The 26,401-nt window shown below is 40.3% G+C and overlaps 1 protein-coding gene across 32 annotated transcripts in view; it reads right to left on the bottom strand.

The window, feature by feature from the left end:
* Nucleotides 1–26,401, bottom strand: part of ELMO1 (engulfment and cell motility 1) — a 582,820-nt gene that overhangs the window by 276,781 nt on the left and 279,638 nt on the right. The window lies entirely within an intron of this gene.

The raw sequence follows: 26,401 nt of genomic DNA, 5'->3' as shown, positions 1-26,401 counted from the left end.
GAACTCAAACACCTCAGCAAATGAAAAACAATCCAATTTAAAAGTGGGCAAAAGACATGATTAGACATTTTTCAAAAGAAGACACACAAATGGCCAACAAGCATATAATGCTCAACATCAGTAATCATTGGAGAAATGCAAACAAAAACAACAATGAGATACCATCTCACACCAGTCAGAATGGTTATTAGTAAAAAGGCAAAGAATAACAGATGGCAAGAAAAGGGAAAAAAGAAAATGCTTATATACTGTTGATGGGAATGTAAATTAGTGCAACCTCTATGGAAAACACTATGGAGATTTCTCAAGAACTAAAAATAGAACTACCATTCAATCCAGCAATTCCACTACTGGGTATCTACACAAAGGAAAAGAAATCATTGGCTGGGCACGGTGGCCACTCCTGTAGTCCACTTTGGGAGGCTGAGGCAGGTGGATCATGAGGTCAGGAGTTTGAGACCAGCCTGGCCAACATGGTGAAACCCCTAAAGATACAACAAATTAGGTAGGTGTGGTGGCACGGGCCTGTAATCCCAGCTACTCAAGAGGTAGAGGCAGGAGAATTGCTTGAATCTGGGAGGCGGAGGTTGCAGTGAGTCCAGATTACGCCATTGCACTCCAACCTGGGCAACAGGGCAAGACTCTGTCTCCAAAAAAAAAGAAAGAAAGAAATCATTATACCAAAAATCACCTGCACTCTTATGTTTATTGCAGTACTATTCACTATAGCAAAGATAGAGAATGCACCTATGTGTCCACCAATGGATAACTGGATCAAGAAAATGTGGTACATATACATAATGGGATACTATTTAGTCATAAAAAAAGAATGAAATCATATCTTTTGTAGCAACATGAATGGAACTGGAAGCCATTATTTTAAGTGAAATAACTCAGAAACAGAAAGTCAAACGTCACATATTCTCACATAGAAGTGGGAGCTAAATGATGTGCACACGTGGGCATAGGGTGTGGAATGATAGACAACGCAAACTCAGAAGGCTGGGAATTGGTGGGATGACAAGAAATTGCTTACTGAGTACAATGCACTATGTAGGTGATGGGTACGCTAAAAGCCCTGACCTCCCCACTATGCAGTATATCTATGTAACAAAAGTACACTTGTACCCCATAAATTTACCCAAATAAAAAATAGTTACAAATATGCCTAAGAGGAGAAGACCTGGCTGATCTGAACTCTCCATATACTTGAGATCACTCAGCAAAAACACCACAAGACTCTTAGTAAGATTAGCAATTTACTCTTCACCATTAATTACTGAAAACAACGACCAAGAACTATTCTGAAAATTCAGATCTGCCATTTTTTCCAAGAGGGTGGATAGGAGGCAGGATTAGTTGCAGCTTCCACTCGGAAGGATAGAGCAGCATGTGGAGACTTACACCATGAACTTTTGTTCCAAGAACTAATGCAGGAACATACCAGGAAAGCTGAGATAATTCACAGACGCTTTGAAGGAACTGGATCACCACTGCAGGCTCCCTGGGAGGCAACCAGCACACTAAACAAAAACATAACCAAGGACCCACACCACTTCACTCCCCTACTAACTCCACTGAAGCAGGTGCAGTTATCCATGGCTGCAAGACCTGAAGACCGATCATATCGCAGGACTCTTTGCAGACACGTGCCAGTACCAGCACGGAGCTGGGTAGCTCTGTTGGGTGGCTAGACCTAGAAGAGCAAACACAATCACTACAGTTTGGCTCTTAGGAAATCACATTCTTAGGAGAAGGGGGAGAACACCACATCAAGGGAGCACTCTGTAAGACAAAAGAATTTGAACAGTAGTCCTTGAGTCCCAGATCTTCCCTGTGACTTAGTCTACCCAAATGAGAGGGAACCAGAAAAACAATTCTGGTAATATGACAAAACAAGCTTCTTTAATACCGCAAAAGATTATACCAGCTAACCGGCAATGGATCCAAACCAAGACAAAATATCCGAATTGCCAGAGTAAGAATTCAGAAAGTGGATTATTAAGTTACTCAAGGAGGCAGCAGAGAAAGGTGGAGTCCAATTTAAAGAAATAAAAAACAGGATACAGGATACAGCAAAGAAAAATTCTTCAGTGAAATAGACAGCATAAATAAAAAACAATCAGAACTTCTGGAAACCAAGAACACAGTTAGAGAAATGCAAAATTTACTGGAAAGTAACAGCAATAGAATTGAACGAGCAGAATAAAGAACATCAAAGCTCAAAGACAAGGCTTTTGAATTAACCTAATCCGTCAAAGACAAAGAAAAAATACTTTAAAAAATGAACAAAGCCTCCAGGAAGGATGGGACTATGTTAAACACCCAAACCTAAGAATAATTGGTGTTCCTAAGGAAAAAGAGAAATCTAAGTTTGGAAAACATATTTGTGGCAGTAATTGAGGAAAACTTCCCTGGCCTTGCTAGAAATCTAGACATCCAAATACAAGAAGCTCAAAGAACACCTGGGAAACTCATCACAAAAATATTATCACCTAGGCACATAGTTAACAGGTTATCTAAAGTTAAGACAAAAGAAAATCTGAAGAGCTATAAGGCAAAAGCATCAGGTAACCTATATCGGAAAACCTATCAAATTAACAGCAGATTTCTCAGCAGAAAACTTACAAACTACAAGGGACTGAGGTCCTAATTTTAGCCTCCTTCAACAAAATAATTATCAGCCAAGAATTTTGTATCCAGTGAAACTAAGCTTCATAAGTGAAGGAAAGATACAGTCTTTTCAAACAAACAAATGCTGAGAGAATTCGCCACTACCAAACCAGCACTATAAGAACTGCTAAAAGGAGCTCTAAATCTTGAAACAAATCCTCAAAAAAACAAACAAAATAGAACCTCCTTAAAGCATCTATCTCAGAAGACCTTAAAGCATAAATCTCACAATACATATATATTGTGTATATAACAATAACACAATGAAGAAAAACACAAAGTATTCAGGCAACTAATAGCACAATGAATAGAGTAGTACCTCACATCTCAATACTAACACTGAATGTAAATGGCCTCAATGCTTCACTGAAAAGATACAGAATGGCAGAAGGGATAAGAATTCAGGAACCAAGTTTCTGCGCCTTAAAGAGACACATAAGAACTCACATAAATTTAAGTTAAAGGGGTAGAAAAAGATATTCCATGAAAATGGACAACAAAAGTAAGCAGGAGTAGCTATTCTTGTATCAGACAAAACAAACTTTAAAGCAACAGCAGTTAAAAAAGACACAGAAGGATATTATATAATGTTAAAAGGACTAGTCCAACAGGGAAATATCACAATACTAAATATATGTGTATCTAACACTGGATCTCCCAAATTTATAAAACCATTACTACTAGACCTAAGAAATGATATAGACGGCAACACAATAATAGTGGGGGACTTTAATACTCACTGACAGCACTAGAAAGGTCATCAAGACAGAACGTCAACAAAGAAACAATGGACTTAAACTATACCCTACAACAACTAGACTTAATGGATATTTATAGAACCTTCTACCCAATAACTGCGGAACACACATTCTATTCATCAGCACACGGAATGCTCTCCAAGACAGATCATATGATAGGCCACAAAACAAGTCTCAGTAAATTTTCTTTCTTTCTTTTTTTTTTTTTTTTTTTAAGGCAGAGTCTCACTCTATCACCAGGCTAGAGTGCAGTGGTGCAATGTCACTCACTGCAACCTCCCCCTCCCAGGTTCAAGCAATTCTCCTGCCTCAGCCTCCCAAGTAGCTGGGATTACAGTCGCATGCCACCACGCCCAGCTACTTTTTGTATTTTTAGTAGAGACGGGGTTTTGCCATGTTGACCAGGCTGTTTTGAACTTCTGACCTCAGGTGATCCGCCCAGCTCGGCCTCCAAAAGTACTGGGATTACAGGCATGAGCCACTGTGCCCGGCCCAAGTCTCAGTAAATTTAAGAAAACTGAAATTATATCAAGTACTCTCTCAGACCACAGTGGAATAAAATTGGAAATCAACCCCAACAGGAATCCACAAAACCATGCAAACACATGGAAATTAAATAACCTGCTCCTGAATGATCACTGGGTCAACAGGGAAATCAAGATGGAAATTAAAAAATTATTTGAACTGAATGATAATAGTGACACAACCATCAAAACCTCTGGGATACAGCAATGGTGGTGCTAAGAGGAAAGCTCATAGGATTAAATGCCTACATCAAAAGTCTGAAAGAGCGCGCACAGACAATCTAAGGTCACACCTCATGGACATGGAGAAACAAGAGCAATCCAAACCCAAACCCAGCAGAAGAAAAGAAATAATGAAGATCTGAGCAGAACTAAATGAAATTGAAACAAACAAACAACAACAACAAAAAAATATAAAACATAACTGAAACAAAATGCTGGTTCTTTGAAAAGATAAAAAAAAAATACTATTAGTGAGATTAACCAAAAAAGAAGAGAGAAGATCCAAATAAGCTAAATTGGAAACAAAACGGGAGATATTACAACTGATTCTAGAGAAATATAAAAGATTATTCAAGGCTTCTATGAACACCTTGATGCATATAAACCAGAAAACCTAGAAGAGATGGATAAATTCTTGGAAATATGCACCTTTTCTAGATTAAACCAGGAAGATACAGAATTTCCGAGCAGACCAATAACAGGCAGTGAGATTGAAATGGTAATAAAGAAAATTTCCAACACAAAAAAGTCCAGGACCAGATGGATTCACAGCTGAATTCTATCAGATATTCAAGTAAGAATTGGTACCAATCTATTGACACTATTCCAAAAGATAGAGAAAGAAGGATTCCTCCCTTAATCATTCTATGAAGCCAGTATCACCTTAATACCAAAAGCCAGGGAAGGACATCATAAAAAAAGAAAACTATAGACCAATATCCCTAATGAACACAGATGCGAAAATCCTCAATAAAATACTAGTGAACCAAATCCAATAGCATATCAAAAAGATCATTCACCATGATCAAGCGGGTTTCATACCAGGGATGCTGGGATGGTTTAACATATGTAAGTCAATAAATGTGACACGCCACATAAATAGAATCAAAAACGAAATCATATGATCATCTCAATAGATGATCATCTCAATAGATGCAGAAAAAGCATTTGACAGAATTCAACACCGCTTTATGATTAAAACCCTCAGCAAAATCTGCATAGAAGGGATATACCTTAAGGTAATAAAAGGCATTTATGACAAACTCACAATCAACATTATACTGAATGGGGAAAAGGTGAAAGCATTCCCCCTGAGAACTAGGACAAGACAACAATGCCCACTTTCACCACTATTCAACATAGTACTGGAAGTCCTAGACAGAGCAGTCAGACAAGAGAAATACATAAAGGGCAGTAAAATTGTCACTTTTTGCCAATAATACAGTTGCATACCTAGAAAACCCTAAAGACTCATCCAATAAACTCCTAGAACTGGCAAATAAATTCAGTAAAGTTTCAGGATACAAAATTAATGTACACAAATTAGTAGCTCTGCTACATACCAAGAGCGACCAAGCTGAAAATCAAATCACTCAACCTCTTTCACAATAGCTGCAAAAAATTAAAATACTTAAAAATATACCTAACCAGGGAGATGAAAGACCTCTACAAGGAAAACTATGAAACACTGCTGAAAGAAATTATAGACAACACTAACAAATGGAAATGCATCCCATGCTCATGGATGGGTAAAATCAACATTGTGAAAATGACCATACTGTCAAAAGCAGTCTACAAATTCAGTGCAATTCCTATCCAAATAGCACCATTGCTCTTCACAGAACTAGAAAAAAGCAATCTTAAAATTCACATGGAACCAAAAAAGAGCCCACATAGCCAATGCAAGACTAAGCAAAAAGAACAAATCTGGAGGTATCACATTACCTGACTTCCACCTATACTATAAGGTGATAGTCACCAAAACAGCATGGAACTGGTATAAAAATAGGCACATAGACCAATGGAACAGAATAGAGAACCCAGAAATAAAGCCAAATACTTACAGCCAACTGATCTTTGACAAAGCAAACAAAAAAAAAGTGGGAAAAGGACACTCTATTCAACAAATGGTGCTGGGATAACTGGCAAGCCACATATAGAAGAATGAAACTGGATCCTCATCTCTCAACTTACACAAAAATCAACTCAAGATGGATCAAATACTTAAATCTAAGACCTGAAACCATAAAGATTATAGAAGATGACACTGGAAAACCCCTGTAGACATTGGCTTAGGCAAAGACTTAATGACCAAGAATCCAAAAGCAAATGCCACAAAAACAAAGATAAACAGATGGGACTTAATTAAACTAAAATGCTTCCGCACAGAAAAAGAAATAATCAGCAGAGTTAACAGACAACCCACCAAATGGGAGAAAATCTTCACAATCTATACATCTGATAAAGGACTAACATCCAGAATCTACAAAGAACTCAAACAAATCAGCAAGAAAAGAACAAACAATCCCACCAAAAAGTGGGCTAAGGACATGAATAGACAATTCTCAACAGAAGATATACAAATGGACAACAAGCATATGGAAAAAATGCTCAACATCACTAATGATCAGGGAAATGCAAATCAAAACCACCATGCAATACGACCTGACTCCTATAAGAATGGCTATAATCAAGAAATCAAAAAATAATAGATGTTGGCATAGATGCAGTGAAAAGGGAACACTCTTACACTGTTGGTGGAAGGTAAACTAGTACAACCACTATAGAAAACAGTGTAGAGGTTCCTCAAAGAACTAAAAGTAGGTCCACTGTTTGATCCAGCAATCCCAATAATAGGTATCTACCCAGAGGAAAAGAAGTCATTATATGAAAAAGATACTTGCACACACATGTATACAGCAGTACAATTTGCAGTTGCGAAAATATGGAACCAGCCCAAATGCCCATCAATCAATGAGTGGATAAAGAAAATGTGGCATATTTATACACACCATGGAATATTACTCAGCCGTAAAATAAAATGAAATAGTGGCATTCACAGCAATCTGGATGGAATTGGAGACTGTTGATCTAAGTGAAATAACTCAGGAATGGAAAACCAAACATGGTATGTTCTCACTCATGTGGGAGCTAAGGCATAAGAATGACACACTGGACTTTGGGGACCTGGGGGAAAGAATGGGGGTTGGTGAGAGATAAAAGACTATACATTGGGTACAGTGTACACTGCTTGGGTGACAGGTGTACCAAAATCTCAGAAATCACCACTAAAGAACTTATTCATGTAACCAAACATCACCTGTTCCCCAAAAACTTACTGAAATTAAAAAAAAAAAAACTGAAAATAAGAAAGTTTAAAAATTCAGATCTAAATGGTAAATAATTTAAGACAAGTTTTTTTTTTTTTTCCAGGTTAAACAGATGAAAAAGAAAAGTTAAAGAGGTATGAAAGAAAACTGCTTTTGCCTCACGATCTAGATAATTTGTATGAAATGACATACTTTCATTTTGGATAAACAGCACGAATCTCTGTTTTTCCAGGGCAATTTTGGTTAAAGGCAATTTTTTTTCTAACTTTGGTGCTGGAAGGCCTTTCTGTTCACTTGTTCAAGGATCAAACAACTCACACTTTTCTACATTATTCAAGAGTACATCTAAACTATCTTACCCATGCTGATCTGAAATTTTGTTTATAAGCTAATAAGCAATATCCGAAACTATGAGAGAGTAGTGCTGCCTACTGGCCACAGTTCCACAGTTTAAATAGCATCGCTGTCTACAACTAGAGGTTGTATAAGTGCAATGATTTGAGTATTTTATTTCAGCATTTTATCCTGATTCATTTATTCCAATGTTGGAAAGTTTTTAAAATATCAGAGAACTGTTACTAACGATAAGAATGATACATCTCAAAATAAATATGATTGTAACAAAAATAAAAACCATTCTGCATGTCATATACAGTGGGGTCCAGTTTTAATTGGAAATAAATGACCAGAGATTAAGTCTAAAAAGTAACTTACCATTAAAGATTTTGTAATGTTTTTACTTATTTAGTAAAGAATAGTAAAAACTCCCTACCCATTACACACAAATTGATTATTTTGACTCTGATACATCGAATTCTCATGAACACAAGTAGCATTTAAGAAGTTAACATTTGCTAAGTACATTCTGGGTGTTAGCACTATTTTGCACTTTACATGTATTAAATCTCACACCTGGTAGGTGCTATTCTTATCCCAATTCTACTGATGAGGAAACTGCCGCTCAGATGAGTTAGGAAGCTTGCCCCAGACCTCACACCTGGCCGTGGCATCACAGGGAAAGATTTCACTGGACAATATGTCTCAACCATCTTTCGTTCCTATTTTTTTTCTTACCACCAGTTTAGAGATGAATCCATTTATTTTGGTACTGCTAGCATTTAGACTTTACATAGACTGTGAAAAGTGTATTTAAGAAAAAGGTAGGCTAAGCAATATTAGCCATTGTGCAGCATAGGCCAGCCAACACAGGAGGGGAGCCAAATGTAAAAGAGAAACATGATATTTAGTTCAGACCTATTTCTAGTGTTGCTATATGAGTTTCAAAAATAAATACATAAAAAAGGAAATCTAGTGGAAAAAAAATTGTATCTCTGAATCTAATTCTAACAATTCCCCAAAGCTATGTTAATGAAGCTGATGGAGGAGAAGATCCCATGGCTCAAGAGTTATCAATCTTCTTTGAATTTTGCACCCAATATGCCCTTCAAACCTCCTTTCATCAATCATACCCCTCCGCAGGATTTCATTTGCTATTTTCAAAAAATTCTTACAGTTAAAAAACAATGTAATTGAGTTTTAGGGTTCCTTTAAAGAACTATATGACTAATTAGCAAATAGTCTCAATAAAAGAATGCCTGCTATGCACCAGGCATGCGCAAAGTGTCTTGCACACGGTGTTCTCAATCCTCACAAAACTCTCACCAGGTAGATACTGTCATTATCCCCCAAAGGAAACCAAAGCACTGACAATTGGGTAGCTTGCCCAAAGTTTCAGAGCCAGTTGTGGCAAAGCCAGACTGTGAACTCTGAGCATGAGCTTTTTACCAGGTTGATCAACAACCTAACATTGCTGGGAATTTCACAAAGATGTCCAATGCAGGTTCTCCTCAATCAACGTTATTCCATCTGGCAGAGTGGGCCTGAGATCCATCTTTTATTTATTTTTTATTTTTATTTTTTTCGCGACCAAATCTTGCTCTGTCGCCCAAGCTGGAGTGCAGTGGTGGAATCTTGGCTCACTGCAACTTTTGCCTCCCAGGTTCAAGCAATTCTCTTGCCTCAGCCCCCTGAGTAGCTGGGATTACAGGCGCCCGGCACCACGCCCAGCTGATTTTTGTATTTTTGGTAGAGATAAGGTTTCACCATGCTGGCCAGGCTGATTTCGAACTCCTGACCTCAAGTGATCTGCCAGTCTTGGCCTCCCAAAGTGCTAAGATTACAGGAGTGAGCCACTGCAGCCAGTCGGTTTTTTGTTTGTTTGTTTGTTGTTGTTGTTGTTTTTGAGATGGAGTCTCATTCTATCATCCAGGCTGGAGTGCAACGGCATGATTTTGGCTCACTGCAGCCTCTGCCCCCCGTGTTCTAGCAATTGTCCTGCCTCAGCCTCCCAAGTAGCTGGGATTACAGGCATGCGTCACCATGCCTGGTTAAGTTTTGTATTTTCAGTAGAGACAGGGTTTCCTCATGTTGGCCAGGCTGGTCTCAAACTCCTGACCTCAGGTAATCCACCCGCCTCAGCCTCCCAAAGTGCTGGGATTACAGGCGTGAGCTACCACTACTGGCCTATCTTTTTAATAAAAGTTATAATTTATCTACCCCCTCAGACATTATAACAGACCCATGTCTCTCTCATGTTCAATAAACCACATCCCTAATTGTCTATAGCAAATAGGCTCTTACTGAACAAAAGCCAATTAGAAAATTGCCTTTGATTTTCAATGACTTACCCTAAATTATGGAGCATCACTACATTTTTTTTTTTTTTTTTTTTTTTTTTTGAGAGGGAGTCTCGAGCCGTTGCCCAGGCTGGAGTGCAGTGGCCGGATCTCAGCTCACTGCAAGCTCCGCCTCCCGGGTTTGCGCCATTCTCCTGCCTCAGCCTCCTGAGTAGCTGGGACTACAGGCGCCCACCGCCACGCCCGGCTAGTTTTTTTGTACTTTTTAGTAGAGACGGGGTTTCACTGTGTTAGCCAGGATGGTCTCGATCTCCTGACCTCGTGATCCGCCCTTCTCGGCCTCCCAAAGTGCTGGGATTACAGGCTTGAGCCACCGCGCCCGGCCGCATCACTACATTTTAGATAACAATAAAAACTATTTTGGGGTAAAGAGTGAACTATGTTCTCATTCTCTCTCTCTCACTCCAGGTATCATTTTCTCAGCTTTCTTTTTTTTTTTTTTTTTTGGTTTCAATAGTCAGTGAAATAATTTTACAACCACAAATTTTAATAACAGGAAAAGGAAAAGAATTTCATGCCAAAACATTTAAAAGCTTTCTGTACTGTGACAAAAATACTCTGAGAGCCCAGCAAGGCCAGCAACTCCCCTACTCCTTTCTTATTTATGAGATGCTCTGGATACAGATTTATTTTCTTTTCTTGTTCCATGTTATTTTTTTCCACCTGTCTTGAAATGGAAGCTGCAGGAGCTTTGATAAACGGCTTGAAATTTTCCCTGGTTTTACTGCAAAGCCTGTGTACCTCTGGTACATTCTTCTGAAATGCCATTTGTTAGTTCCCGTTGAAATGCTGCTCTGTGAATCACAGCAGACAGCTCTCAGCCCCTAGAGAAAAGGGAGATGGCTGCTTCCTTTTCCAAAACACCAGAGTTTTTTACTTTGGGAAAGTAGTACCAACCAGCTGAAGATATTATGAGTTATTTTGTAGTGAGTGCCCAAGGTGCCGTTTGGGTATCTAGTCTGAGTATCTAGTTCCTGGAAATCAGTTTCTTTTCTGTTACCTGCCTGTCAGTTTTTCAGCCGCATGATTTCAATCACACATCCAAGAGAAGGTATAAGCTCTAAGACAGAAAATCTCTAAACCTATTCTGTGCCCACACACCATGGCCATTGGAGAGCTAGAGTAAACCTTAAATATAATCTAGGCTGGTCCTCTTATTTTATAGATAAAAAAACTGAGCCCCTGGTGGAGAGTAGCAGTGCTTAAACTTGAGCAGGCATCTAAATTTCTTGAAGGGCTTGTTAAAGCACTAATTGCTGGCCCCACCCTGAGTCTGATCCAGTAGGCCTGGGGTAAGGCCCAGAATTGCATCTTTAATAAATCGCCAGGTGATACAGCTGTTGCTAGTTGAGGACTCTTTGAGAGCCACTGGTAGATAGGATGGTTCATCTCAAATGACACAGGTAATATCAGGAGATCTAGAGTCCAGATCCACCATTCCTCAAATCCCCATGCAGCTTCTATATTATACCATGCTTTAATCCACTGGTTCCCAGGGGCACATGCATTTTAAATATACTTGCTGTTCCTTGTCTCTGTGCTCAGGACTCTTATCAATAAAACAAACCCCCTTATTCAGAAACAGGAATTATAATTTAGAAGCTTCTCACTCCAATGGCTCAAATTTCTCACTAAAATAATATGTATTAGCACCTCCACAGGGAAGTAGCAAACTGTAATCAGTCAATATTTCTACTCTTGAATACTTCCTGGCTTGGAAAACAGTACTGGTACTAGCCTGAATGATTTTTAAATGATACGTGTTTTTCAATTACCAGTGCCATGCTAGTCCTTTATTAGCGTGGATAATAAAGAGCTGATGATAACAATGCTTGCCAGATGGCATATCATGGGGAAAGCCTTTGAGGATTTAGGAGTTAATATTTGTGTTATGAGTGCCTACATTTGCTGAACAAATATAGCATTAAAAGCAAACTTTAAAACAAGTCACATTGAGTGAATATTCATTTAATCTATGAAAAGCTCTATTCGAGGCTATTTCTTGAGCTGGTGGTTCAAGGTCACATTCTCTAAGGGGAAGAGAGGTCATCTAGGAACTCTGTCAAATGATATATGCCTCCCTCTCCTCACCTCTTCACCCAGGAGAAATGAGTATGTGGGTGTTTCAATAAGCTCCTGAGAACAGCAGTTCTCTGTCTTAGACGCACCTGAAAATCCCCTGGGGAGCTTTAAAAAAAATTCCTGGTGTCCAGGTTCTAGTCCAAATCAGCTCAATGAGAAGCTCTGTGGTTGGGAGCCAGGTGGTTGAATTTTTAAAGCTCCCCAGAACATTGATTCCAGTGTCCTTCCAAGGTTGAGAACCACTTTCCAAATCATTCTCAAGAACATCAGAATCTCCTAGAGGGCCTGTGAAATCCCAGGTTGCTGGGCCTCACCTCCAGATCCAGTAGGTCTGGAGTGGAGCCAAGAATTTGCATTCGTACAAGTTCCTAGGTGCTGCCGATGGCTTCTGGACCATACTATAAGAACCACTGCTCCAAAGCCACATTAACCAAATGCAAGCGCATGTTAGGGAGCTATTCATAGCAGCCCATGGAGCTGGTGCCCTTGACTTCCCCTGTACCAGGTGTTGGATTGGGCAGTGACTCTTAGCGAATGACTGTTTTAGATGGGACATATATTCTCTGAGTTGACACGGGCCCCACCACTCTCTCCTCACCTGGTTCTTACACATTTGTATAATGAGGTTTTTGAAGGCCTCTGACTTTGTAACCCCCAACATGGACCAGTGTCCCAAAGATCCTTACAAGTAGCCTCTAGGAATCTTCAGGTTCTGCTGTTGATCCCTCCCCATATATAACAGGAATCTATTAATAAGAATCAATAGATTGGATGAAAACAGGGAAGACAGTCTATCAAAACTGACCGAAGACGGAGACATGGTGAATACCCTGAGAGCAGAAAAATAACTGCGACAAGGTGTTGGCACTGATACTGATGGGCTTCACACCCGGCACTCCAAATGCAAAATTCCAATTATCTTCCCAACCACCCATCAAAACAAGTGACGAGGTACCTGTTATGGTTCTCATCCTATGGATGAGGTCAGAACTTGCAACTTGGGAAAGACAATGGCTAATAAGTGGCAGAGTCACCACTTCAATTCTGTAGCTTTTTTCCCCTTTAGGTTCAAAAGATCTTTGGTGACTAGGCATATGGGGTCCATTAGCAACAAGAAATTTAATCAGAGAAATATAAAGTCCCTTAAAAAGATTTTTAGAAATTCAAGCACATGTGTACAGATTAAGGGAAATCTGGCTCATGAATAATTCATGAGATGCAAGCTCCTCATCATCTCTTTAAGGTGAGGCACAAAGCTGCCTCCTGAAAGAAACACCCAGGAAGATGCTAGGGATCTAGGCCAATAGATTCTAAGCCCCCTGGATTCCCCAGTGTACCTCCGTCTCTGATGTACATCGTCTTCTCTTTGCCTGACCTCCTTAACACTTCCACTCATCTGTCTCATTTCATTCACCCACCTGCTACCTCCTGGCCCCAACCTTGGCTCTGTTTCTCTGGGCTGGGCAACTCCACAACTGTACCCCTGGTGTGATACCCCAGGTTCAAAGAAGCTCTAGGACCACCTCCAAGTGTCACTAAGGGAATCTCCTCCCTGAAAATGTTCTGAAACCAAGCAGAGTCCATGACTGTTCAAATTATCAACTAAGAATTGAAGTTGGCAACAGGTCCAAGAGGAGTCAAGTTCATGTGGCAACCAGAAGGCTCTGCCATGTTGGGTTTTATTAATAGGAGCACAACAAGAACAGAAGAGGTTCCACTGGACTGGGCCCTGCCCAGGTCACATCTGGACATGATGCACAATCTGGGGGTCACAATGTAACCCAGTTCCTGACACATAAGAAATTGTACACACAAGAGTGGCCGGAAAGAAGCAGAAATGTCAGAACAGAGAGGCATGTCAGAAAAGTTGGAAAAAAAAAAAAAAAAACTAGTTAGTTAGCCCAGGGAAAATTAGAAAGGTGTGTGAGGTGTGGTGATTAACTGAGATGGAAGTTGTAGGTTGGACCAACACTGTCTTCAGGCATCTGAAAGGGTATTGACAATATTCTGTGCCACTATAGAAACAGGAATAGCAGAAAAGATTTTGTCCTGAGCAATACTGTGGTCAGGGCGGGATGTACAGCAGGGACACTGTCTAGGGAAGGGAAATGCAAATAACCACTAGATGGCTTGCAACCCTGAGCTCCTTCTCATCACACAATTTTGGACGTCCACTACTATGCAAGGCACTGTGCAAGACAGAAATTATACATTTCATCGAAAGATGAGTTTAAAACAAAAATAGTACCTGCCTTCGAGGTACTTCTATTTCAGAAGTGAGTTATTAAAAGCCTTAATAATACAGCAAGACACACACACTCATAAATTATACAGGCACAAACAATGGAAGATCATACACCAAAGATTCTGGATTTAAGGCAAACTTTCCTAGTTAAAAAATAATACTCTTTTACATTTACTCTTAGAAAAGGCCATGTACTGCCAGGTATGTAAATTCATGAAAATCTGAATTGACTCTCACTTCATTATTTTGAAGAAGCAGAACTGAGACTTCCTGAATGAAAGAAAACACTGGAGCATATTTTATTTGGTATGTTGATTCAACAGTCAATACAAAGAATTACCATAAAAACTCAATTAAAAAATGCTTTGGGGATAAATTTCCTTTAAAAATGAAGCTGGTTATGATTTTTTAAAAAGTCTTTATGAATAATGAAATAGTGCTGTCAAGGTTTATAAAGATATCTGCAACTTTTCTACTCAGCTGAGCACATGGGGGATTTGGAACAATCCAGATATCATGGCTCATTCTAGCAACAGTGCCCTATTCTTTCTTTCCTTACCTCCCAGCTCCTCCTTGTATCACTCCTTTTATGAACCCCTTTCTCCCACCTCTTATCACTTTAAAACAAGGGATAAATACATGTCATATACAGTGGGCATCTCTGTCTCCCCTTTTCATTCATCCCCAGGGAGAGCACAGGCTATGATATCCAACAAAGAACACAGCACATGTGCAAACAGTACTCCTGGGCCTTGATAATCCGTTATGAAGCCCATTCTCCTTGAGCCCAGCACAGCTCTCCAGGCAGCCTCTGGTGAGGAACCACCATCAGCATGGGAGGGGAAACCTCTCTGCCATGGTGAAGCAAGGAGCTGATCAAGCTGCAGCTGCTACAAATGGACTCCCAGGAAGTCAAAGAGATGCAGAGATTTCTCCAGAGCCTAGCACTGTCTGGCCCTAGCATAGGGCTGCAGCACAGTTAGTAACTGCAAAAGCAGGAGAGGGATAAAAATCTTTCTCCCTGAAGATGTTCTTCAGTGCTTTATTTACAATAGCAGAAGGATGTAGATGGTGACGATGGTGATAACAACAGCTGTAACCGTGGGGGTAGGAGCTAACACATACATAGCAATCACTAGTGCCAAGTACTGCTCTAAGCCAGGGGTTAGCCAACTACAGCCCAGGGGCCAAATGGTTTTTGTACAGTTGAGAGTCTAAAATATTTGTTCTTTTATGTTTTTAAATAGCTTTTTAAAATCAAAAGACAAAAAAATCTATGATACGAAAATGACATGAAATTCTAATTTCAGCGTCCACAACAAAAGTCATATTGGAACTCAGTCATACTTATTGATTTGCACATTGTCTGTGGCTGCTTTCACACCAGGGAGCTGAGACACCCAGAAGCTGTGACAGAGCCTTGCATATGGCTCACAAAACTTAAAATATTTACTACCTGGCCCTTTATAGGAAATATTTGCAGACTCTTGTTCTAAGTGTTTGATCCTCCCAGCGACCCATGAATTAATCAGAAAATCAGTCCTTGTCCAGAGTTAAAAACTCCTTAATCAAAAGTTCAATATCTTAACAAAGAAATGCTAATATTTTGCTCCCTGAACAACACAGTGGCCCCTTTGTAAATGTTTAATGTTTTGCTCCCCTGGATAAATACTGTAATGATTTTATAGACTCCCAAATGTTTCACTCAACAAATTCTCTGTCCTGCAAATGTTATGTTGAAAGGAATATTTTCAGGAACCTTAGCTCATGGCTAGAAGGTCCCCATTCCCCTGCCAGCTAGTATCACAGTGACTCAATGCCCAACCTTTGTGTCTTAGGGCCCCTTCTCCTCTTTTGTTTAAAGACAAACCTCAAATAGGGCCTTTGATATAAATTCAGACATAAAAGACGACATGCTAGGGATCTGAGCCATGGCTGGTAACATAGCTTACCTCCCTTCAATGTACTTCTTATAAATGGCAACGTCTGAAGACTTTGGTTTCTTTTCTGCAACAGGTTATGCATAATTCTTTTTTTTTTTTTCTTTAACAGGCTACATACAACTCTTACACCAATTTTAAAGTTTAACAGACAGAGATAAAGAGAGATTAAGCATCTTGCGCACATTCACACAATTAGTGTGTTGGGATTTGAACCAAACCGTCCAGAGTCCACGTACTTTACTACACTAAAAGGAAAATTTGTTAACTACATGATGGAAAACCGACTTTAGGGAACACTATGCAACATTTATGTGCATAGAGTATTTACTTAGGATGAATGAAAAGGGTAGGGATATAAAATGCAGCCAGTTGTATTTTGTATACAATCTCTATAGTAGCATATAGTCCTGGTCAATGTATATTTTATATAGAATATTTTCTATAAATTCTTATTATATAAAGTATACATGGATCAGCAGTATCAAGACAAAGACTTAGTATAATTACGTATTTTTTGAATGCATTAAAATCTGGAAGGAAATTTGCCAAAGTAGCAGTAATATTGATTTGTAGTGGTGGGAAGATGGGTAATTTTTTTTTTATCTGTCCATATCTTTCTAACTTTTTCTAATAAAGATGTATTGATTTTCACTTATATTTGACTAGGGGTATGTCCACTCTTCTCTAACAAGGAAATAAATTCATTTTGCAGGAGAACATGAGAAACAGTTTGGCTTCTCATCCTGGACCCTGCTCAAGTACTCACTGAGGCACCTCCCTGCAGGTCAGCATCCAGCTGTGCCAGAGCAACTCACGCTGGGCAGAAAGGCTCATGCCCACCTGCCCAAGTCAGTGCTCTGCAGTCAGGGCAAGTGGCCTGCATTCTGCCCACAGCATTTCAAACAGTGTGGGGAAACTCCGGTGTGGATAGAAGAGGCCAGGAAGAGGATCTGTCTGATTTGAATCCTCAGAGTCAGGGGCAGTCTCAGGTCCTGAGGTCTCTCAGGCTTGGGCCTCTCCAGGTGTTTGCCTAATTTTCCTTTCCTGCCAGGGAATAGCCCTCTGGGCTTTAAAGGATCCCCATCCTTTATTGTGATCCTTGAAGCCTGCACCTCCTGGAGCCTGACCGTTCACACCACACTTCACATTTCATCAGGGGCATTCTATGAGACAGCTTCAGCACAGGTGAATCAATTCATCATCAACTGGGCAATTAGGCTGGCCCCAGGTGGTCCCCTGTAAACCTTGAGAACTGGGTAATAGAATCCCCATGGGGCCTTCTAGCTCCCAAGCCTTCCCACCTGTAAATATTCAGGGTAAACATATTGGGTTGAACCACTGAAGTGACAATATCTGGCCATTTTTGAACTACAAAAATGTAATGTTAATCATATGAGTCAACCTAATAGCTAAACAGACATAATTGGCCCCCGTGATCCTGAAAGTTTCTGAAAGGAGATGCTTTTCTGGAGAACATATTGGAAACAATTCCAGCAGGAATCAACTGGAGCTGAGGATAAAAAGACAAGAGAGATGGACGTAGTTCTGGTTTAAAAATCAATGTTGAAATTAAAATTTTAAATTAACTTTTTTCAAATGCATCGTGTGACATCCCACGACAAAGCCAGCAAATACCGAGGAGAAATTTTCCACTCTCTTTCTCTATCAAGGGTCAGGAGCAGCAGATATACGGTGGCTTCTGCTTCAGTTTTGTTTTAGCCCATGGAAATCTGCCCACCTGCCAACACAGCAACTGTGCCTTTCCCAGCCCTGAGAACAAGCTTTTGAGAATGAGGATTTGAGTCCATCGCCAACCAGAGAAGTAATAACCTTGAGGGAGGAGGAGAGTATTGGAAATGTTAAGTAAATAGCATGTGAATGCCGCATTGCCCCTAACCTTAGCAAACAGATTAGATGGAGTCAAAACTACTATGTTAAAAAATAAAAAATAAAGCTTTGGTGTCCTTGTGAACCTCATACAGTCATGATTCCAGGTACAGACTAATGTGACCTTGGATATCAGAGGAAGCTGTGCCTGAAATCTGGATGGCAGCAGGTGGCCATCCTCCTGCAAACCCGCAGAAGAGGTAGGGAAGGCCTGGCACACGAACGCTGCCCTGAGCTGCCAGGGCTGTGTGGGAGTGGTCTTCATTTGAAGTTGGGTGCAGAGAAAGTGACTTTGTCTGAGAAGACCTGGGTGAGAGGTTTGGATCCCCCAGGTATGTTCTGGCACCTTGAGCAAGGCTCTCTCTTTGTAAAAACATTTTGCTGTTTGGGCTTTTTTTTTTTTTTTTTGATGTTTTTCAAATCTCAACAGTAACAGCCACTTAGTACATAGAATGTACCAAGTGTGATCCTGTTTTTGTACAGAAATGACCAAATATACCTATGTGTGCATGTGTGTGGAGGAGTGTGTGCGTGCATGTGCACATGTATACACATGATCATAAAAGCATTTAGAAATGGTGGGAAGCATACACTAAGATGGTTAACACACAGTACTGGAAAGAAGGGAGGCTGCAAACAAGACAGGGAGCTTCATTTAGTGAAGTTAAGGAGAAAAGGCTATAGTTCAAAAAAGAAGAAAATGAAAGGAACAGAATTTGTGATACAAACTTCTATGTAAATATATTAGAAAGCACTAGATTGTTCATCTACTTAGATGTGAGCATGTCCATGATGAATTGAGAAATAAAAAAGCAAGTTTTTGTATAATGTGTATAAGCTGGTTGTGTTGGGGCAAAACCCAAACGAATGGTAGTCCTCTGCATATGTCTCCAAGCAGTATCTGCCGGAGTGGACACCTATAAGGGACGTCCTTATAGGTGGGGAAGGATCTACCAGGCTCCTCAGAGAAGTAATGAGGGGCAGGAAAAGCTGGAACCAATTTCTGAAAGTCTATTTTTTGATAGTAGTTATACTAACCTCAACCTCCTCCAACAAGTGGACACTTCAGGAATTATACTTCACAGAAAAATGACTTTAAGAATAGACGTATGGGTCACTTCCAAGATGGCCAAATAGGAACAGCTCCGGTCTACAGCTCCCAGTGATACTGACGCAGAATACAGGTGATTTCTACATTTCCAACTGAGGTACCTGGTTCATCTCATTGGGACTGATTGGACAGTGGGTGTAACCTATGGAGGGCAAGCCAAAGCAGGGTGAGGCATCACCTCATCCAGGAAGCACAAGGGGTCCAGGGATTTCCCTTTCCTAGCCAAGGGAAGCTGTGAGTGACTCCACCTGGAGGAATGGTACACTCCTGCCAAAATACTGGGCTTTTCCCATGGTCTTCGTAATCAGCAGACCAGGAGATTCCCTCCCGTGCCTGGCTTGGTGGGTCCCATGCCCACAGAGCCTTGGGCTGCTAGCGCAGCAGTCTGAGATCAACCTGGGTTGCTGGAGGTTGGCAGGGGGATGGGCATCTGCCACTGCTGAGGCTTGAGTAGGTGGTTCTATGCTCATAGTGTAAACAAAGCAGCAGGGAAGCTCAAACTGGGCAGAGCCCACCGCAGTTCAGCAAGGCCTACTGCCTCTCTAGATTACACCTCTAGAGGCAGGGTGTATCTGAACAAAAGGCAGCAGACAGCTTCTGCAGACTTAAACGTCTCTGCCAGACAGCTCTGAAGAGAGCAGTGGTTCTCCTAGCACAGCGTTCAAGATCCAATAACGAACAGACTGCCTCCTCAAGTGGGTCCCTGACCCCCGAGTAGCTTGACTGGGAGACACCTCCCAGTAGGGGCAGACAGACAACTCATACAGGCGGGTGCCCCTCTGGGACTAAGCTTCCAGAGGAAGGATAAGGCAGCAATATTTGCTGTTCTGCAGCCTCCGGGTGTTACCCAGGCAAACAGGGTACGGAGTGGACCTCCAGCAAACTGCAACAGACCTGCAGCTGAGGGAACCGTCTGTTAGAAGGAAAACTAACAAACAGAAAGGAACAGCATCAACATCAACAAAAAGGACATCCACACCAAAACCCCATCTGTAGGTCACCAACATCAAAGACCAAAGTTAGATAAAACCAGAAAGATGGGGAGAAACCAGAAGAGAAAGGCTAAAAATTCAAAAACCAGAGCATGTCTTCTCCTCTGAAGGACTGCAGCTCCTTAACAGATGGGGAACAAAACTGGATGGAGAATAAGTTTCACGAGCTGACAGAAGTAGGTTTCAGAAGGTCGGTAATAACAAAGTTCTCCGAGCTAAAGGAGCATGTTCTAACCCATCACAAGGAAGCCAAAAACCCTGAAAAAAGGTTAGATGAATAGCTAACTGGAACAATCAGTGTAGAGAAGAGCTTACATGACCTAATGGAGCTGAAAACCACAGTACGAGAACTGCATGAAGCATACACAAGCTTCTATAGCTGATTCAATCAAGTGCAAGAAAGGATATCAGTGATTGAAGATCAAATTAATGAAAAAAAGCAAGAAGACAAGATCAGAGAAAAAAGAGTGAAAAGGAACAAAGCCTCCAAGAAATATGGGACTATGTGAAAAGACCACATCTACGTTTGATTGGTGTACCTGAAAGTGATGGGGAGAATGGAAACAAGTTAGAAAACACTCTTCAGGATATTATCCAGGAGGGCTTCCCCAACCTAGCAACGCAGGCCCATATTCAAATTCAGGAAATACAGAGAACACCACAAAGATAGTCCTTGAGAAGAGCAACCCCAAGACACATAATTGTCAGATTTACCAAGGTTGAAATAAAGGAAAAAATGTTAAGGGCAGCCAGAGAGAAAGGTCGGGTTACCCACAAAGGGAAGCCCATCAGACTAACAGTGGATCTTTCTGCAGAAACCTTACAAGCCAGAAGAGAGTAGGGGTCAATATTCACCATTCTTAAAGAAAAGAATTTTCAACCCAGAATGTCATATCCAGCCAAACTAAGCTTCATAAGTGAAGGAGAAATAAAATCCTTTATAGACAAGCAAATGCTGAGAGATTGTGTCACCACCAGGCCTGCCTTACAAGAGCTCCTGAAGGAAGCACTAAACATGGATAGGAACAACCGGTATGAGCCACTGCAAAAACATGTCAAATTATAAAGACCATTGATGCTAGGAAGAAACTGCATCAATTAATGGGTGAAATAACCAGCTAGCATCATAATCACATGATCAAATTCACACATAACAATATTAACCTTAAATGTAAATGGGCTAAATGCCCCAATTAAAAGACACAGACTGGCAGATTGGATACAAAGTCAAGACCCATTGGTGTGCTGTATTCAGGAGACCCATCTCATGTGCATATAGGCTCAAAATAAAGGGATGGAGGAAGATCTACCAAGCAAATGGAAAGCAAAAAGAAAGCAGGGGTTGCAATCCTTATCTCTGATAAAAACAGACTTTAAACCAAAAAAGATCAAAAGAGACAAAGAAGGCCATTACATAATGGTAAAGGGATCAATTCAACAAGAAGAGCTAACTATCCTAAATATATATGCACCCAATACGGGAGCACCCAGATTCATAAAGCAAGTTCTTAGATACCTACAAAGAGACTTAGACTCCCACACAATAATAATAGGAGACTTTAACACCCCACTGTCAATATTAGACAGCTTAATGAGACAGAAAATTAACAAGGATATCCAGGACTTGAACTCAGCTCTGGACCAAGTGAACCTAATAGACATCTACAGAACTCTCTGCCCCAAACTAGCAGAATATACATTCTTCTTAGCACCACATCACACTTATTCTAAAATTGACCACATAATTGGAAGTAAAACACTCCTCAGCAAATGTAAAAGAACAGAAATCAAAACAAACTGTCTCTCACACCACAGTGCAATCAAATTAGAACTCAGGATTAAGAAACTCACTCAAAACTGCACAACTATATGGAAACTGAACCTGCTCCTGAATGACTACTAGGTACATAATAAATTGAGGCCGAGAGCAGTGGCTCACACAAGTAATCCCAGCACTTTGGGAGGCCGAGGCAAGTGGATCACAAGGTCAGGAGATCAAGACCATCCTGGGTAACACAGTGAAACTCCGTCTCTACTACAAAAAGAAATACAAAAAATTAACCGGGCGTGGTGGTGGGCACCTGTAGTCCCAGCTACTTGGGAGGCTGAGGCAGGAAAATGGCATGAACCCAGGAGGAGGAACTTGCAGTGAGCCAAGATCATGCCACTGCACTCCAGCCTGGGTGACAGAGCAAGACTCCGTCTCAAAAATAAATGAATAAATAAAAAATAACGAAATTAAAGTAGAAATAAAGATGTTCTTTGAAACCAATGATAACAAAGACACAATGTACCAGAATCTCTGGGACACATTTAAAGCAGTGTGTAGAGGCAAATGTATAGCACTAAATGTCCACAAGACAAAGCAGGAACGATCTAAAATCAACATCCTAACATCACAATTAAAAGAACTAGAGAAGCAAGAGCAAACAAATTCAAAAGCTAGCAGAAGACAAGAAATAACTAAGATCAGAGCAGAACTGAAGGAGAGACACAAAAATTCCTTCAAAAAATTCAATTAATCCAAGAGCTGGTTTTCTGAAAAGATCAACAAAATAGACCACTAGCAAGAATAATAAAGAAGAAAAGAGAGAAAAATCAAGTGGATGCAATAAAAAATGATAAAGGGGGTATCACCACTGATCTCACAGAAATACAAACTACCATCAGATAATATTATAAAAACCTCTATGCAAATAAACTAGAAAATCTAGAAGAAATGGATAAATTCCTGGACACATACACCCTCCCAAGACTAAATCAGGAAGAAGTTGAATCTCTGAATAGACCAATAACAGGGTCTGAAATTTAGGCAGTAACAGCCTACCAACCAAAAAAAGTCCAGGACCAGAAAGATTCACAGCCAAATTCTACCAGAGGTACAAACGGAAGCTGGTACCATTTCTTCTGAAACTATTCCAATCAACAGTAAAAGAGGGAATCCTCCCTAACTCATTTTATGAGGCCAGCATCATCCTGATACCAAAGCCTCACAGAGACACAACAAAAAAAGAGAATTTTAGGCCAATATCCCTGATGAATATCGATGTGAAAATCCTCAATAACATACTGGCAAAACGAATCCAGCAGCACATCAAAAAGCTTATCCACCACGAGCAAGTCTGCTTCATCCCTGGGATGCAAGGCTGGTTCAACATACACAAATCAATAAACACAATCCATCGCATAAACAGAACCAACAACAAAAACCACGATTATCTCAATAGATGCAGAAAAGGCCTTTGACAAAATTCAACAGCCTTTCATGCTAAAAACTCTCAATAAACTAGGTATTGACAGAATGTATCTCAAAATAATAACCATTTATGACAAACCCACAGCCAATATCATACTGAATGGGCAAAAATAGGAAGCATTCCCTTTGAAAACCAGCACAAGACAAGGATGCACTCTCTCACCACTCCTATTCAACACAGTATTGGAAGTTCTGGCCATGGCAATCAGGCAAGAGAAAGAAAGTCTATTCAATTAGGAAAAGATGAAGTCAAATTGTCTCTGTTTGCAGATGACATGATTGTGTATTTAGAAAACCCCATCATCTCAGCCCAAAATCTTCTTAAGCTGATGAGCAACTTCAGCAAAGTCTCAGGATACAAAATCAATGTGCAAAAATCACAAGCATTGCTATGTACCAAGGACAGACAGAGAACCAAATCATGAGTGAACTCCCATTCATAATTACTGCAAGGAGAATGAAATACCGAGGAATCCAACTTAAAGGGATGTGAAGGACCTCTTCAAGGAGAACTACAAACTACTGCTCAACCAAACAAAAGAGGACCAAACAAATGGAAAAACATTCCATGCTCATGGATAGGAAGAATCAATATTGTGAAAATGGCCATACTGTCCAAAGATTTTTATAGATTCAGTACTATCCCCATCAAGCTACCACTGACTTTCTTCACAGAATTGGAAAAAACTACTTTAAATTTGATACGGAAGCAAAAAAGAGCCTGCATAGCCAAGACAATCCTAAGCAACAGAACAAAGCTGGAGGCATCATGCTACCTGATTTCAAACTATACTACAAGGCTACAGTAATCAAAACAGCATGGTACTGTTACCAAAACAGATATACAGACCAATGGAACAGAACAGAGGCCTCAGAAATAACACCACACATCTACAACCATCTGATCTTTGACAGTCCTGAAAAAAACAAGAAATAGGGAAAGGATTCCCTATTTAATAAATGGTGCTGGGAAAACTGGCTAGCCATATGTAGAAATCTGGAACTGGATCCCTTCCTTACATCTTATACAAAAATTAACTCAAGATGGATTAACGACTTAATGTAAGACATAGCACCATACAAACCCTAGAAGAAAACCTAGGCAATACCATTCAGGACATAGGCATGGGCAAAGACTTCATGACTGAAACACCAAAAGCAATGGCAACAAAAGCCAAAATAGACAAATGGAACCTAATTAAAGTAAAGAGCTTCTGCACAGCAAAAGTTAACTATCATCAGAGTGAACAGGCAATCTACAGAATGGGAGAAAAATTTTGCCATCTATCCTTCTGACAAAGGGCTAATATACAGAATCAACAAAGAACTTAAACAAATTTATGAGAAAAAAACAAACCCATCAAAAAGTGGGCACAGGATATAAACAGACACTTCTCAAAAGAAGCCATTTATACAGCCAACAGACATACGAAAAAATACTCGTCATCACTGGTCATCACAGAAATGCAAATCAAAACCCCAATGAGATGCCATCTCATGCCTGTTAGAATGGCCATCATTAAAAAGTCAGGAAACAACAGATGCTGGAGAGGACGTGGAGAAATAGGAATGCTTTTACACTGTTGGTGGGAATGTAAATTAGTTCAACCATTGTGGAAGACAGTGTGTGGCCATTCCTCAGGGATCCAGAACTAGAAATACCATTTGACCCAGTGATCCCATTACGGGGTATATACCCAAAGGATTGTAAGTCATGCTACTCTAAAGACACATGCACACATATGTTTACCACGGCACTATTCACAATAGCAAAGACTTGGAACCAACCCAAATGTCCATCAATAATAGACTGGATAAAGAAAATGTGGCACGTATACACCATGGAATACTATGCAGTCATAAAAAAGGATGAGTTCATGTCCTTTGCAGGGACATGGATGAAGCTGGAAACCATCATTCTCAGCAAAATATCATAAGGAGAGAAAACCAAACACCGCATGTTCTCACTCGTAAGTGGGAGTTGAGCAATGAGAACACATGGACACAGGGAGGGGAACATCAACACACTGGGGCTGTCAGGGGGTGGGGTGCTGGGGGAGGGATAGCATTAGGAGAAATGCCTAATGTAAATGATGAGTTGATGGGTGCAGCAAACCAACATGGTACATGTATACCTATGTAGCAATCCTGCATGTTGTGCACATGTACCGTACAACTTAAAGTATAATAATAATAATAAAATAATAGACTTATGGCTCTAAATTGAGAATATTATTTCAAAATACAGCTCTGAAGAAACTTTCACTTAGTATTTTCACAACCATGTTGTCAAAGCATAAAAACGTTCAGGGGGCTGGCACAGTGGCTCACGCCTGTAATCCCAGCACTTTGGGAGCCCGAGGTGGGTGGATCACCTGAGGTCAGGAGTTCAAGACCAGCCTGACCAACATGGCAAAACTCTGTCTCTGCTAAAATACAAAAATTAGCCAGGTGTGATGGCATGCACCTATAGTCCCAGCTACTCGGGAGGCTGAGGCAAGAGAATCACTTGAACTGGGAGGCAGAGGTTGCTGTGAGCCAAGATCATGCATGGCACTGCACTCCAGCCAGGGTGACAGAGCGAGACTCTGTCTCGGAAAAAAAAAAGAAAAATTCAGGGGAATAACATACATCAGCCTCATGAAAGGAGAAAGAGGAAGAGAGGATGTGAAGGGGGCTGTACAACAACTGTATCTGTAATGTGCCATTTTATTAATAGTCATAACATAAAGTCACGTTTGAAGAAAACACAGCAGAAAGTTAGTATCTGTATAATCTGAGTGGTAGGTACATATATGAATACCATTTAATTCTGTTTTTCCCTTATGGTCAAAATATTTCATAATGAAAATTTTAATTTAGAAAATCTACATTTTATTAATTAAAAGCACAATGAAACTAG

This window comes from Macaca fascicularis, chromosome 3, assembly GCF_037993035.2.
Source record: "Macaca fascicularis isolate 582-1 chromosome 3, T2T-MFA8v1.1".
NCBI lineage: Eukaryota > Metazoa > Chordata > Mammalia > Primates > Cercopithecidae > Macaca > Macaca fascicularis.
This window is presented reverse-complemented; position numbering and strand designations above follow the sequence as displayed.